The sequence below is a fragment of the Gorilla gorilla genome, chromosome 3 (genome assembly GCF_029281585.2).
Source record: "Gorilla gorilla gorilla isolate KB3781 chromosome 3, NHGRI_mGorGor1-v2.1_pri, whole genome shotgun sequence".
In the NCBI taxonomy this organism is placed as follows: domain Eukaryota; kingdom Metazoa; phylum Chordata; class Mammalia; order Primates; family Hominidae; genus Gorilla; species Gorilla gorilla.
This window is the reverse complement of record NC_073227.2, coordinates 156,710,333-156,725,839: the sequence shown is the minus strand read 5'-3', so window position 1 is coordinate 156,725,839 and position 15,507 is coordinate 156,710,333. Positions and strand designations below refer to the sequence as shown.

General features: G+C 33.6%; 1 long non-coding RNA gene across 1 annotated transcript in view; it reads left to right on the top strand.

Moving 5' to 3' along the window:
* LOC129532883 (uncharacterized) overlaps positions 1–15,507 on the top strand; it is a 218,409-nt gene that overhangs the window by 1,967 nt on the left and 200,935 nt on the right. The window lies entirely within an intron of this gene.

Below are 15,507 nucleotides of genomic sequence, written 5' to 3'. Positions count from 1 at the left end.
AGACAGCTTATGTCCAGAAAATGAGAATTAAGCACTCATGGTGTTTATCTATATCAACAAGAACCTGTCTTGTTCTAAGGAAAACATATTAAATAATTTCAATGTCATAAAATATTAAAAGATGTTTACTTTATAAAATAAGGTTGCTCTAAGAATAACTCATTTATATGGAATGAAAGTGGTTCAGTGCACTATATAGAACCTAAATCAGTTGTCAGTTTTCTATATGTCTTCTGAACATATATGTCACCTTTCACAGGGAGCTTATAGAAATGGAAAAACATAAAGGTTATAGCTAAAGAGTTCCTACAATACTGAATAATTGGATTGTCAGTTATCAAGCCCTTCACCTACATATCTGTACAGATTAGAAAGGTGATGTTTTACAGAAATGTAGGTGAGACCATTTGTCTTGACATGCTGCACTGCAGGAACCTGACTGCCTTTTATGATAAGGCCAAACTGGACACCTTTAAGCTGCTGGTGCTAGCAATGAGAACATTCTAATTGAGTGCCTTTGTTCATTTACCTCATTGAAACAAGAGCGGTTTTGTTCATTTACACATGCACATAAAACCATTTGGGTTCATTTGTAGCAATTGTTAGAGGCAGGTATTTGTGAAATACTGTTGGCAATGTTTAAATATAATTTATCTCTTCCCACAGATGACCACAATCCTAGTGAAACCCTTTTATTCTGTACATTTTGATTTAGCTATTTATTCATTTTTATTCCTCTAGCTACACTAGATTTCTTGAACAGTCATTTCAAATTCCATTTAGGGAATAGCACCAAGGGGCATGACCAAGATGAGTAAGATTTCCCATTTGTACTCTGAAGAGCTGCTATTTGGATGTGACTTTGAATGAAAGAATGCATTTCTGGAAAGTTAATAAGTCATGGTGTGCACTTATAATAAAAGTATACTATAAATTTCTTGAGAAAAATAAAATATTAAAGCACTTTAAAACAATTACTAGATTTAACTTGATTTTTTTTTCTTTCAAGGGAATATAACCCCTCTGCAGAGTGATTGAAGACCTCCATTTTCTTATAAATTTATTCCCTTACATCTGGATGATAAGTAGAATAAGTGAGAATACTGTAGAAAATATATTTTAACAATATCAGCACACTAGTTAAGTAGTAGGTTTGTGCTAGGGCACAATTCAATGTAAATCATCCAAAATATAAAGAAATAATATTTCACACTTACTATAATAATGATTTTCAATTTTGTTGAAACCTATTACGACTTTGGGAACATTCATTGATTGGCTCTTACCAATAGATTATCAATGAGTAAACTTTCAGTCTCTATTTAAAAGTAATGGTATACATGAGGTTATAAAACTATATAGATATGTAAATGCTGTTTCTAAAGCTCTTTATTTAATCTCCACATACTATATTATAACTGAGTGTTAAAATACCTAATTTGTATAAGAAACCATAAACAAATAAGGGAGAAGTTGTTCCATGGGAAGTTATGAAAATCCAGAAGGATTAATGGGTTGAAATTATTTTATTCAGAGAATATACTATCAATACACAAAATAATCTTACTCTTTTTATAAGAAATTTAATTGTTACACTGAAAATTTGCACTACTTCTTGCTACAGAAACAGGATGTGTAGACATTGACAGAAACTGTAATGATAAGGAACTAATTTTTTAAGAAATATCTAAAACTGAGTTTCCAATACCCATTCACATCCTAATATATACACCCTGCACACACACAAAGGCGATGCTAGTTTTACAGCAAAATCTATTCAAATCACTCTCCCAATTGAATTGATGTCTATATCTCTCCATTGCCTAATATGACACACAGAGTCGTTTGCCAGTGTGCCTAACCTAAATTTATTTCTTCAATTTCCACTCCTCCCTCGGTGTTTTTTCTGCTTCATCTATGTCTCTCCGTTTTGATTCCCCAGTAGGTCATTCCAATTCAGATATCCTTAGCATGGCCCATGCTCTTCTCTCTGCTTGGGAACAGCACGGCTTCTCACCTCCATCACCTCTTTTCTATGTATGAAGTTCTTAGGCCTGTATGGTTTTGCATTTTACGTGTTTCCTCAGTCTCATCTATAAGAAATCCTGCCATGGACTATAACTGAATTTGCTGGAATTGTCTATTTTGCACCAAGTATTTCTTGCATATCTGCTTTGACTAAGCTCACTGGTTTTGTGAGCTGTGTGATACACAAACCTTTGTTCTTTATTTTGTTTTTTCTTGATTGCTTCTTTAAGATTTGGCTTTTTTTTGACTTTTCAAACAGGTTAGTTTCTCTCCATTTGTATTCCCATAATACACTGTAAATAATTGGGTTTTCTACTCTGTGTTCTGATTATCTGGGTGTGGGCCTGTCTTGCTCAGGTGTCTCTTAATTTCTCAATGCAAAGCATACTACAATTGCCAAAGGGGAATAATGATGAATGAATGGATGAATGAATTAGGTAAAAATTAAATAATTAAAAAATCATTGGAGTATATTATGCGTACAGAAATATACACAAGTATATATCCTAAAATATATCCTAAGTATACAGCACAATGAATTTTCACAAATTGAGTATAGCCCTTTAAACAGCACTGCAGGAAATCCTTCATTTAGTCTTCCAATCACTATTTCAACAATGTAATTCTATATAGACTGTTGACATCATAATATGTTTCACTTTTTTTGGGCTTTATAGGAAAGAAACCACCCAATATATTCTCTCTTATAAGTAGCACCTTTATATTTGTGATATTCATCCCCATTGTTTTCTATAATCATAGATAGTTTGTTGCCATTGTGGCATTTTATTCCACCTTATGGATATAATAACATTTATTTAACCATAATTACTTTTGTTGGTATATATTGAGTAGTTTCCAGATTGGGCCTATTACAAAAATATTACAATAAATATTCTAGAACATTTCTTTTGGTGAACATGAACTAGATTTCAAGGGAAGATGACAATTTAAGTATACAAGGAAGTTTAATGGTAAGTTTTATGCAGGGTTTAAGAAAAGATAAAAAGTCAAAAATGAGTGTGCTTAGTTCTAGTAATCACAATTATACTTATCAACATATGTAAGACTTGCTAAGAAAAAGATTGTGAAAAAATTTAAAGTTTAAAATAACGAAGACCTCATATGATACTCTAAAATGTTTTGTATTGTTTCCTCAAGCAATGTTGATATATTTGAGACATTTATGCTGCTGCTAATAGTTTTTAATTCAACATTTGAGAACTGCAAGTTAATCTAATATAAAGATCATTTCTTATTTATATCGGTAACCTTATGCTTATAATAATGCACACTGCTCTAGTACATAGTAGATGTTTAATAAGGTGTTTAATTAAATTTGTTGAATGATGAAAAACTGGCGATAATTATCTGAAAAAATGTGAAGATCAGGAAGAAATCAAAAACAGAGAACAGCTATATATTTGTTGCAAAGAATTTTAACATAGTCAATTGTCACACTGTTTTGGTTACATTAACTTTAAGAATCTATCCTCCCAAAAATAACTATAGAAAAATTATTACAGTTTTTTGACGAATGTCAAATATTGGAAACAATATGTCAAATGATACAAATTACAGTGTAAAGATAGAATATTCAGCAAATAAAACATGAAAACGTGCAGCTCATCTATGTTTGTAATATTTATATATAATGTATACATATTATGTTAATACAGATTTTAAAAAACGGTAAATCACTTGACATACCTAACAACCCTGGTATTGTTAAAATATATAAATATATGTTATATATTTATATATGTAAATTATGTTATTTTTGAGAGTAAGTTGAACACCTGATGCCATTTTTTCCCTAAATCTTTTAGCAGGTATTTCTTAATAAGTACACATTTTTTATCTGACTACAGTACAATTAGCAAAATCAGAAACTTAGCATTGATACATTACTATTATTTATTCTACTCAACACACACACACAAACACACACAGTATTTTTGCAGTTTTTTTACAAGTTTAAAATTATACCAAAGTTAAAAAAAAGAACACATTTACATATACACATTTTTAAAAAGGATGAGTGGATACCTATATTTTTTAGGATGATTGGTGATTTGTGTTTTCCTATCTTTTATATTTTACTTTAAAATATTCCCCCAAATAGCTCAGGAATAAACATAGTTGTCAAGTTTGGAAATGTGCATTTGTTGACGTTTACTTGACTGACACAGTGGACAAAATGCCTGATAGTGTGTGATGTAATTATCTAAACCAGGGTCAGCAAATACTGCATATGTATTTCCTAATTTCTCCCACCATGACATCTACTCGCACATATTGCATTTATCTCTGTTCCATGACTATCAGCCCTCAGGCCTTGATTAGGTTTCCAAATTTTGTTTAACACTGTCCTCCAGACATTTGATTCCATTTGGCAAAGGAGATGATTTTCTTAGAAGGGGAAACATTAGGCAAAATACCATAGAGGAAACTTACAAAAACACCATTGATAGTTTTGAAATGGAACTTCTTCAAATGATTGTGAAATATAAAAAAAAACCTGGTAGCCCCACAAATCTGGATTATACTGAACACCAGTTTAAATTACTATTATTTATCTTTCTTTTCTTCTTTTGGTCAAAGATAGTCTTTATTGCAAATAGAGCTGAACATTTTTCTGGAAAAAATGTTTGTTTTCATTTTAATTGTTGACAAATTTTAATGACTTGTTTTTACATTCTCGCATTTACTTATAATTATACTAAAATATTGGTCCATCTCTAGTAGAAGTAATCATACATTTTATGTTCTTTTTTGAGAAAGATTACATGAATAGGATAATTTTAACTGACTATTCATGATACTATTTTAATAGATACAGTACCATAGTTGCATATTCTTGGCTGCCTGCCAGTTATATCCTCAATTTGTACATGCAACATGAAAAAGCTTAAAGATTGTCAGCGTTGAAACAAGAATAAGCCAATATATCTCATATACAAAGATTCAGGATAAAATCTAAACTACTAAATGAATTACAAATAGTTACATTTACCTTGCTTCCAAGACTTCCTCCATTTAAAATACATGTCCATGCTCTTTGTGCCTAAGGAATTAAAGCAGTCAGTATACACGTGGTTTTTGTGCAGATTAATACATTCCTTAACAGTCATTTTGTTCTTTTCAGTTCAAAAAGTAGTATATACTCGACCTGTATACAAGGAAGTTATAATTTTCTTTCAGGAGAAATTGAAATGCCTCTGAATATAAATAATTATATCTATTATAGAAATAAATATACAACATAGAGTAAATATAGATGCAGTTATTTTTTTTCTTTTTTCTTTCTGTTATTTTTATTTTTTTCTGATGGAGTCTCACTCTGTTGCCCAGGCTGGAGTTCAGTGGTGCGACCTTGGCTCACTGCCACCTCCACCTCCTGGGTTTAAGAGATTCTCCTGTCTCAGCTTCGCGAGTAGCTGGAATTACAGGCACGTGCCACCATGCCCAGGTAATTTTTGGTATTTTTAGTAAAGTTTGGGATTCACCATATGGTCCAGGAGGTCTCAAACTCCTGATCTCAAGTGATCCACCCTCCTCGGCCTCCCAAAGTGCTAGAATTACGGGCGTGAGCCACTGCACTTGGCAGTTTTTTCATTATTGAAAAATTAATTAAATAATGTTGGTACCTCTGTTTACTTTCCAATTAAGAGACAAATTTCTTACTAATACTACATTTAAATAATATTTTTTCCAATATTGAAAGTTCTCTTTATTTTCTACTTTTTTTTTTTAAGATATGAAATCATGAGATCAGTATATGAAACTTGGTTCTATTTCACTGTTATAGTGAAAACACATTTAGAGAAATCTTGGTCAAAAGGAAGATCATGTACATGAGCAGCCATTTTGTGTTCCTGTATGAGTATGTTCATTAATCACACATAGAACACGTACATCATTACACTAATATGGAGCAACACTCATAATAATGCAAATTCTCTATTAATGACAAAAAAGGAAGGATATAGTGATACTGGCATTGTGACCAAGGACCAGATATGGTCTGTCAATCTATTTTTGATGTCAAGTGACCATATTTTGAGGATGGTTGTGAGAACAATCCCACTTTTTTGGAAAAGCATTCTCATAATTCTAAACAGCTTTGTGGGTTTAGCCCTCTCCTTGTCGCAATCAAAGACAGAATCAATCACATCACAATTTATGTCACATTTGTGTTCAGGGATTAAAATTGGGCTAAATATATAGTCCAAGGGTCCAGAGCCAGGATTCCAAAGTAGGACCAGATTCAAGCTCAGTACCTGGCAAGGTACTGCAGAAGTAATTACATAATCTCTGTATTGAGAAGTACATAAAAGAGAACATCTTCTGAAAAACAGACTTCTAAAGTGATTTTACAGTTCATAAAGAAATCCAAATGTATGAATGCATTTAAATAACACTAACAAAATTTGGAATAGAGAGAGCTAAGGGAATAAACCACATATCTCTGTATAATATAAAATTCCACTAAAATAAATGAAAAAAAATGAATTGGCCAATAAATAGTATTAGGACAGTTTGTATTTTAAATGTAATAAAAACATTAATATGAGATCACAGAATTATACCCTACACAAAACAGAAGTCTAGGTGAATCAATGGTCTAATTGTGAAAACATAAAGTTTAAAACTACCAGGAAACAGAAAGGAACTATTTCTGTGATATTGTACTAAAAAAAGACTTTTTGGCTGGGCGCAGTGGCTCACGCCTGTAATCTCAGCACTTTGGGAGGCTGAGGTGGGTGGATCACCTGAGGTCAGGAGTTTGAGACCAGGCTGACCAACACGGTGAAAACCCATCTCTACTAAAAGCACAAAAATTAGCCGGGTGTGGTGGTGGGTGCCTATAGTCCCAGCCACTTGGGAGGCTGAGACAGGAGAATTGCTTGAACCTGGAAGAGGTTGCAGTGAGCCGAGATTGCACCACTGCACTCCAGCCTGGGTGACACAGCGAGACTCTGTCTCAAAAAGAAAAAAAAAAAAATCTTTCTTAAATAAGAAGAAAACAGAAAGATTAATAAATTTGGCAATAGCAAATATAAATATAAAAACAACTGTTTTGCAACACACACGTGTGCATGCGCTCATATGCACCATAAGTGCCAAAGAGGCAAGGAAATATGAACTGCTAATCAAAAAATGAAGAGACAACTATGACATACCTGAAGATGATCAAGGTAGAAGATAGGGCAGGTAGAGACATTAAAATAACTGCAATTAATATATTAAAGACAATTGGAAAAAACCAGAAGGGATGAAAACTTTCAATATTTAAAACTTAAAAGCACTTAAAATTATAGAATTCAAAATTACAGCTAATGAAATGAATAACATGAAGGCTTATCAGGAAATTAGACACTGGCTATAACATAAACTTTTCAAGGCATCACATAGTTAAATTAATTGAAAAATAAGAATAAAGAGATATACATGCTCAGAAGGACTAGCATACATATGGTAAGAAACAAAGAGAGGAAGAAAATGTGAGTAAGAATGAAGAAACAATATATAAAGAGGTAAAGTATGAGAATTATCTGCAAGTAATAGAAGATATCAATCTACATGTTTAGGAAGCTTCATAAAGTCCCATAGGTTAAACACAAGGAAGAACCCACATGGGAACACTGTAGTAAACCTGCAGACAAGCAATGACAAAATGGAAGAAAATCTTCAGAACAGCCAGATATTTGTAGAACTGGGAAACAAAAGCCTAAAAAGTAAAAACACTGAGCATGAAAGCTGACTTTTCTAAAGAAATGATGAAATTCAGGATATAATGGAATGGCATTTGCAATATGCAAGAAGGAAATAATTGCTAATGTACAATTCTATACCTTTCAAATTTGAGTTGGAATAAAAAGGTTTCAAATAAACAAAACCACGGGAATTCATTATTAGTAAGGAGAAAAACCTATAGGGAAACCAGGCAGAAGTAACTAAGATCTGTAAGACAAAAATAGAATAAAAAATGAAGAATATTGGGAGTGGTAAGCATTCGGATAAATGTAAAAATTGTTTGACTATACAAAGTGATGTTTTATAGAGTTTAAAATATATGTAGAACTAAAATAAGTAAAATTAAAATGACAGAGAGGAAAATAGAGTTTATATGTTCCAATGTTCTAATATTTTAGAAATATCAGAAAATTGATGAAAGTAATCATTGGTGTTAGATAATGATAAATCAAGGATGCTCCATCAGAAGAATAGTATGAATTAAAGGAGAAAGTAACTAACAAGTGAATAGAAGGGGAACATGTAATTAAAAAAAAAAGATTAGTGCAAAACAAGGCATAAAAGAAGTAAAAGTGGAAAATAGAGGATATGACCAAATAAAATATTGATAGTAAAAATAAAATTGATTATCAAGTCTAAAAAGATTGACAATTTAAATAATATTGAATTTAAATAACAATATACGTAACGTTTTTGAAATTCACAAACAGAGAAAGAAAACATAAAATTTTATCTCTCAAGAAATCTCCAATTCTTTTTACAGAGTAATTTTCAGACACAGATGACATCAACAGTGATTATTTCCCTCCAGATATTAAGTAAGGAAACTACACTAAATTTTAATAAACTCTTCTCAAGAGTAGGAAAGAGGGAAGTTTTATATGGGCTATTTCTGATCTGAATTCCAAAAGCTGACATGGAAATTATGAGATAAATATACGTAAATTAATTTTTTCATGAATTTAGTATATAAATCCTAATATAGGTATTAGCAAATATTTACCAAAATATATTTAGAAATATGATATTGTAGCAAATATTTACCAAAATATATTTAGAAATATGATATTGTAAGAACTAATATCTTAAATAGTAAGAATATTAAAGATACATAGTGGATAGATGACATATTGATGGGTGCAGCAAACCACGGTGGCACATGTATACCATGTAACAAGCCTGCACATTCTGCACATGTATCCCAGAACTTAAAGTAAAATAAAAATAATAACTATAAAAAATACATAGTGAAATAATTAAATTTAAGGTGATTTGAGTTGGATTTTTCAGGCTTAGAGTGGAAAGTAAATAAAAATAGTGATTCAAATATGCATAATAAAATTTTGGTAAATAAAATTTTATCAGTATAAAGTAAAACATTTAAAAGTAAGCACATGAGAAAATAAATTGAAATAATACAAAAATGAGAAAAGAACATCTAGAAAGATATGAATAGATGGTTCAACAGTTTCAAATATATAAGTAAATTTGATAAGCTCAGATAACATATATAGCAGTAAAACCACATTGATATAGTTATATGCAGTTATAAATATTAATACTGATGAACCTTAAATGTATACAGTTGAATAAAAAGGTAGTATCCAGAAAAATAAATGCATTTTTTATGATTTTTATAATTTTAAATAAATGCAAGCAAGATGACACATTTTAGAGATACTAATATAATTTAAAATGTTAAAGATATTCAAAAGAGGTATAAGAGAGGCTTGAAGTGTGTTGAGATGTTCTATTTTATTTATTTTTTTTTGAGATGGAGTTTCACTCTCATTGCCCAGGCTGGAGTGCAATGGAGCTATCTCAGCCCATGGCAACCTCTGCCTCCTGGGTTCAAGCTACTCTTCTCCCTAGTAGCTGGGACTACAGGCATGTGCCACCACACCTGGCTAATTTTTGTATTTTTAGTAGAGACAGGGTTTTGCCATGTTGGCCAGGCTGGTCTCCAACTCCTGACCTCAGTCGATCTGCCTGCCTCAGCCCGGCAAAGTGCTGGGATTACAGCCGTGAGCCACCGAGCCTGGCCTAGATGTTCTATTTTATTTTATTTTTTATTTTTTTTTAGTGATAGGGTCTTGAGCTGTCCTCTAGGCTGGAGTGCAGTGGCATGATCGCAGCTCACTGCAGCCTTGAAGTCCTGGGCTCAAGGGAATTTCAGGGAGGTTTTTTTTTTTTTTTTTTAACCCTCCAAAGATTCTGTTTATTATTAAAATTTGAGAATCACTGACTTGTATAATTTTCTCTTGGTAGCTTTGAAGGAAATATTTGGCAAATACTTACTGACAACACTCTGACAGTTTAGTCTGGATGGAGCAGCCCTGAACCCTTTGAATGTCTAAGTCTTTTTTTGTTGGAGAGGTGTGATGTCTCCCTCTGTCTCCAAGGTTGGAGTGAAGTAGCATGATCTTAGCTCACTGCAGCCTCCACCTTCCAGGCCTCAAGCAATCCTCCTTCCTCATCCCCCGAAGTAGTTGGGACTACAGGTGTGCATAGCCATGCCCGGCTAATTTTTTTTATTTTTTGTAGAGATGGGGTTTCACCATGTTGCTCAGACTGGTCTTGAATTCCTGGGCTTAAGTGATCTTCCCACCTGGTTCTCCCAAAGTACTGGGATTACAGGTGTAAGCCACTGTGCCCAGCCAAAATGTTCTATATTATATGATAGATGTGGGAAATTTGGGTATTTATTGAACAGATTTTTTATTTGTGTAGTTTTAATACGGCCAAATTAATTTTAATAACTAGAGAAGATTCTCACAAAAATATATCCCACAAAATATTAATATGTATAATATAATAAAAAAATCTAATCACTACAAGTAACAGACAACTCATTAAACTTTGGTAGCTAATATGGACAGCAATTCAGAAACTTATGAAAATTTGCCCAACCTCACCAGTACTTTTGAAAAGTAGATCAAAACAAGACATATTTTAATAATCAGCTTAAATAACTCTAAGGTATAATATCAAGTAATGACAAATATGCAATTAAAAATATTCTTCCAAACATTTAGAAAGGAAAATAATGTAGGTAATTTAAAAATAAGTTGTTTTTACTTAGAAAAAGAAATTTCATTTTTAACCTTTGAGCCAACAATTCCAGTTCATTTTATGTTAGAAATATTTCATATATCAAAACAAAGCGTATTATGCAAATTTTTGGTAAAATACACTGAAAACCATTTGTACATTTTTTAGTGTTAAAGTCACAAGATAGAATATAATGTTGCAGTTAAATGTAAATAATTAGCACACTATATTGATGGGAATAAATTTTCATTAACAACATACTATATCAATATAGTATGTTATTATATTGTATATATAATATATAGTATATAGTATATAGTATATATATTATATATAGACATCAATATATATAATACGATTTATGTAATTTTTACATGTAAAAATTACACATTTTATACAATAATTATTAAATTATTAGCTAATATTTACCGTATGTTGAGCACTATTCTGATACTTTATATACATTAACTCATTGACTTCTCAAAACTCTGTATTTTAGACAATTTTACTTTCCCTATTTTATGGAAAAAATACTGAGACACAGAAGATAAATAATTGAGCCTAAGTCATCACACATTAAGTGGCAGAATAAATATTTGAACACAAATGGCCTGGTTCTGGAGTCTGTGTTCTTAATCACTCTTCTATGTTGTCTGTGTGTGCATGTGTTTGTGGATGTGAGGTGTCTATTTAAAATAATAAGGAATAAAGAAGCATTCTATAGAATCTGTTAATAACTGTGTCATATTAGAGGGAAAAGTAACAGGACTAGAGATGTCAATAAAATCATTCACTAGTTTCATGTGTCATTTTTATCTTTTTAAAAAATATGTGTGTCTAATAATACCTTTGTTTTCTTGAAGTATCAAAGTGTAATTGCTAAGAGTAATATGGGGCTTGGCAGAGGGGATTTCAACTAGAACAGAGCTTAGAAATCAATCACATTATAATCCTAAAAGCCCTCAAATATTATTTCATGTGGCCCTTCCAGCTTTCCAGGCAAGTAAACAGAAAAGACATTATTTTACTTACTTGCACTTGGGAGTGTTCAGTGGCTTGTTCATGCTCATAAAATACTTGTAAAGAGTCAGTCCAGATAAATGACACACCTTTATAGACAACAGTGCCTACAAATGGTAGGATGAGGTGCTGTTTTGAAGGGGAATAGATGGGCATAAAGCTTTGTTCTTGCATGTGCTTCTCACTCTTCTCCTTTTCCTTATTATTAGGACTCTATATACTAGTGAAGGTTCTTCAAACAGTATCTGTAGAACATGTGTGTGTATGCACATATCTACACATACAGTTATGCACCATATAATGGCACTTTGGTCACCAATGAACCGCATATATGAGAGTGGTCTCATAAGATGATAATACTCTATTTTTGCTGTATCTTCATGCTTCAATATGTTTACTCACCCAAATACTTATGATTGTGTTACAATTGCCTACCATATCCAGTAGAGTAACTTGCTACAGGTTTGTAGCCTAGGAGTAATAGGCTATACCATATAGCCTAGCTGTGTAGTAGGCTATACCATTTATGTTTGTGTAAGTAGGACACTATGAAGTTGACTCAATGACAAAGTCACCTAACAATAAATTTCTCAGACCATATATTCACTGATAGATGATACATGCCTAAATATGTGCATATGTGTAGGCAGACATACACATACACATATATAAAAAGACATTTACTATGGTGAATTGGATTATGTGATGATTATGGAGGCTGAGAATTCCCACAATCTGCTATCTGCAAGCAGGAATCCTGGAAAGGCGGTGGTATTACTCAGTGAGTTCAAAGACCTGAGAACCAGGGGAGCTGATGTTGTAACAACCAGTCCAAGGGCAGGAGAAGATGAGATGAGACATCCAGCTCAAGCTGTGAGGCATAAAAAAAGGGACAGATTTCTTCTCTTTCCATTTTATTTGCTTATTCATGTTCAATTAGATGATGCCCAACCATACTGGGAAAAGCAATCTGCTTTACTGAGTCACCCATTCAAATGCTAATATCCTCCAGAAACACCCTCATAGACACATCCCAGAAGCTGTGATTAATATCAGCACCCTGTGGCCCACCCAAGTTGGCATATAAAATTAACCATCACAGGGCTACACCTTGTCAACTTGGCACCAATAAGCACCCTCTTAAACCATATTTAAATTCTAAAGGCAATAACAAGGTCATAATTCCATATAATATGATGCAACTCTCTTGCCTACGAATTAGAATGCACTAACCACTTCCCTGAATTGGAGATAAACTCTTGAGTGATGTTTAATTTTTTAGTAACTCCCAGGTTATAATATGAGATTAATGATACTTAAGTGCTATGATAAAAATTCAACACAACTTACTTTACATGATAAGGAAATATGAGAGGAAAGAAAACCAAGATATGCCTACATATATATAATTTATAAGTATATATACTATATATATTATACTTTAAACATATACACTCATAACAAAATAAGGAGGAATACCATGACACTTAAACAGTTCTTATTTCTGTAACTGGTTGTGTGGTTGCAGCTAGGGTTTATAGGGACCTTCTTCCATTACCCATAGTGTATTCCTTTTACTTTCAGAAAGTACCTCAGCTGATTGTGGTTATTTAACTAGTGGACTAAGACAAATCTTTATAACTGAAGGCTCTGGGTCAGGAGTAGTTCTTCCTGGATTGGGTTGTTGTAGTTTTCCATTGACCTTAATCAAGGGGCATGAGAATACTATGAGACACTTTAAAGAATCTCGTATATTCTGGGAAAACTGTTCTTACCTCTATTGTGGAGTAGCGCTTCATTTCCTTAAGTTTCTTTGTCAATAATTTCCAATCATGTTTCTGTCTTGTCCCTAACCACCCAGCCAAACCATTGGCTACAGCCCATGAATTGGTACATAATCACACGTCTGGCCATTTTTTCTTCCAAGTAAAGTGAAAAATTAGGTGTGCTGCTCAAAGTTCTTTCCAATGGGAGGATGTGCCTTCTCTATTGTCCTCTAGGGATGTACCAGAGAGGGGCTGTTGCTCTGCAGCAGTTGACTTGGTGGTGACTGCATATAATGCACGACCATCTGTAATCCGGGTCCAAGTCTTCTCTTCTTCTGTCAACTCACCATGGAGACTGCCCCATAAGACCACAGGTGCAGGCTGAAAGAGAAAATGCAGAGTAGTGAAGTTGGGACCACAGGCATTTGGACTACTTGTTTATGCAATTTATTTGTGCCTTCAGAATCTGCTCCAGCCTGATCACGTATATACCAATTCCATTTCATGATGGAGTGTGCTATGCCTGTTCAACCTCATTGCTTAGTGAGTCAGATAACACCAAGTCCGTGATGGGCAGCTAATATTACATGCTAACTTTGTGGCTCATGGTTTAGGGTTCAGTCTCTGCTAAGGCCTAGTAGTAGACCAAGATCTGTTTTCCAAAAGGAGAGTGATTACCTGTGGAGGATGGCAGAGCCTTGCTCCAAAATCCTAAAGACCTGTGCTGCAATTCACCTATGGCGGTCTAAAAAAGGCCACTTAAACAGCATTTCTTTTTATATTTATATTTTTATTTTTTTGAGACAGGGTCTCACTCTGTCACCCAGGCTGGAGTACAGTGGCACAATTTTGGCTCACTGCAACCTCAGCCTCCTAGGCTCAAGTGATCCTCCCGCCTCAGCTTCCAGAGTAGCTCAGACTACAGGCACACGCCACCATGCCTGGCTAACTTTTTTGTATGTTATTGCAGAGACAGGGTTTCACCATGTTGCCCAGGCTGGTCTTAAACTCCTGGACTCAAGCAATCCACCTGCCGTGGCCTCCCAAAGTGCTAGAATAGGAGAACTAATCACAGGGTAGATTTGGGGACCTACTAGGTCCACTGTAAGTTAAACCCGAGCTAAAACTCCATGGAACACCTGACCTTCATGTGCCTCTACTCTGACTGGTGGGACACAATGATGTATACAGACTGTTAAAATTAGTATCAATTTAAGCCTGATTATTATGTGTTTCCCCAATGTACCATTATCCTGGCAAAGAATAACAGCATAAATTTATGGTAGCATACTTGGGTCTTTTCTCAGAAGTATCTGGCTTTCTCTTTATTAAAGGGTTTCTTAGTCTGCAAACTGGCGCAAACCTAGGAATTGACTGAGGGGCTGTGGCTCTGTTTTTATAATCCAGGTTACATTTTTATTCACTTGACCTACAAATTTCTGCTTATGCAAATCAAGAAAAAAGTTAGTAGGCTTCCACTATGGTTTGAAAGTGTGTCTCTTCCAAAATTTATATTGAAACTTAATCCTCATGGTGGTGACATAATGAGGTGTGGCTTTGAGGGAAGTGATAAATTATGAGGGTTTCATCCTCATGAATGTATTAGTGCTTATAAAAGGGCTGGTGGGTACTAGCCGAGGCCATGTTTTGCACTGCTGCTCTTCTGTCATATGCGAATACAGCATTCATTCATTTCTGCCCTTTCTGTCTTTTCTGCCATATGAGGGCACCTATATATTGCCCTCTATGAGAAATGGGCCTTCACTACATACTGAAACTGGTAGGGTCTTAATCTTGGACTTCCCTACCTTCAGGACTCAGAGAAATAAATTTATGCTCTTTATACATTAGCCAGTCTATGGTATTTTTATAGGAGCAAAAA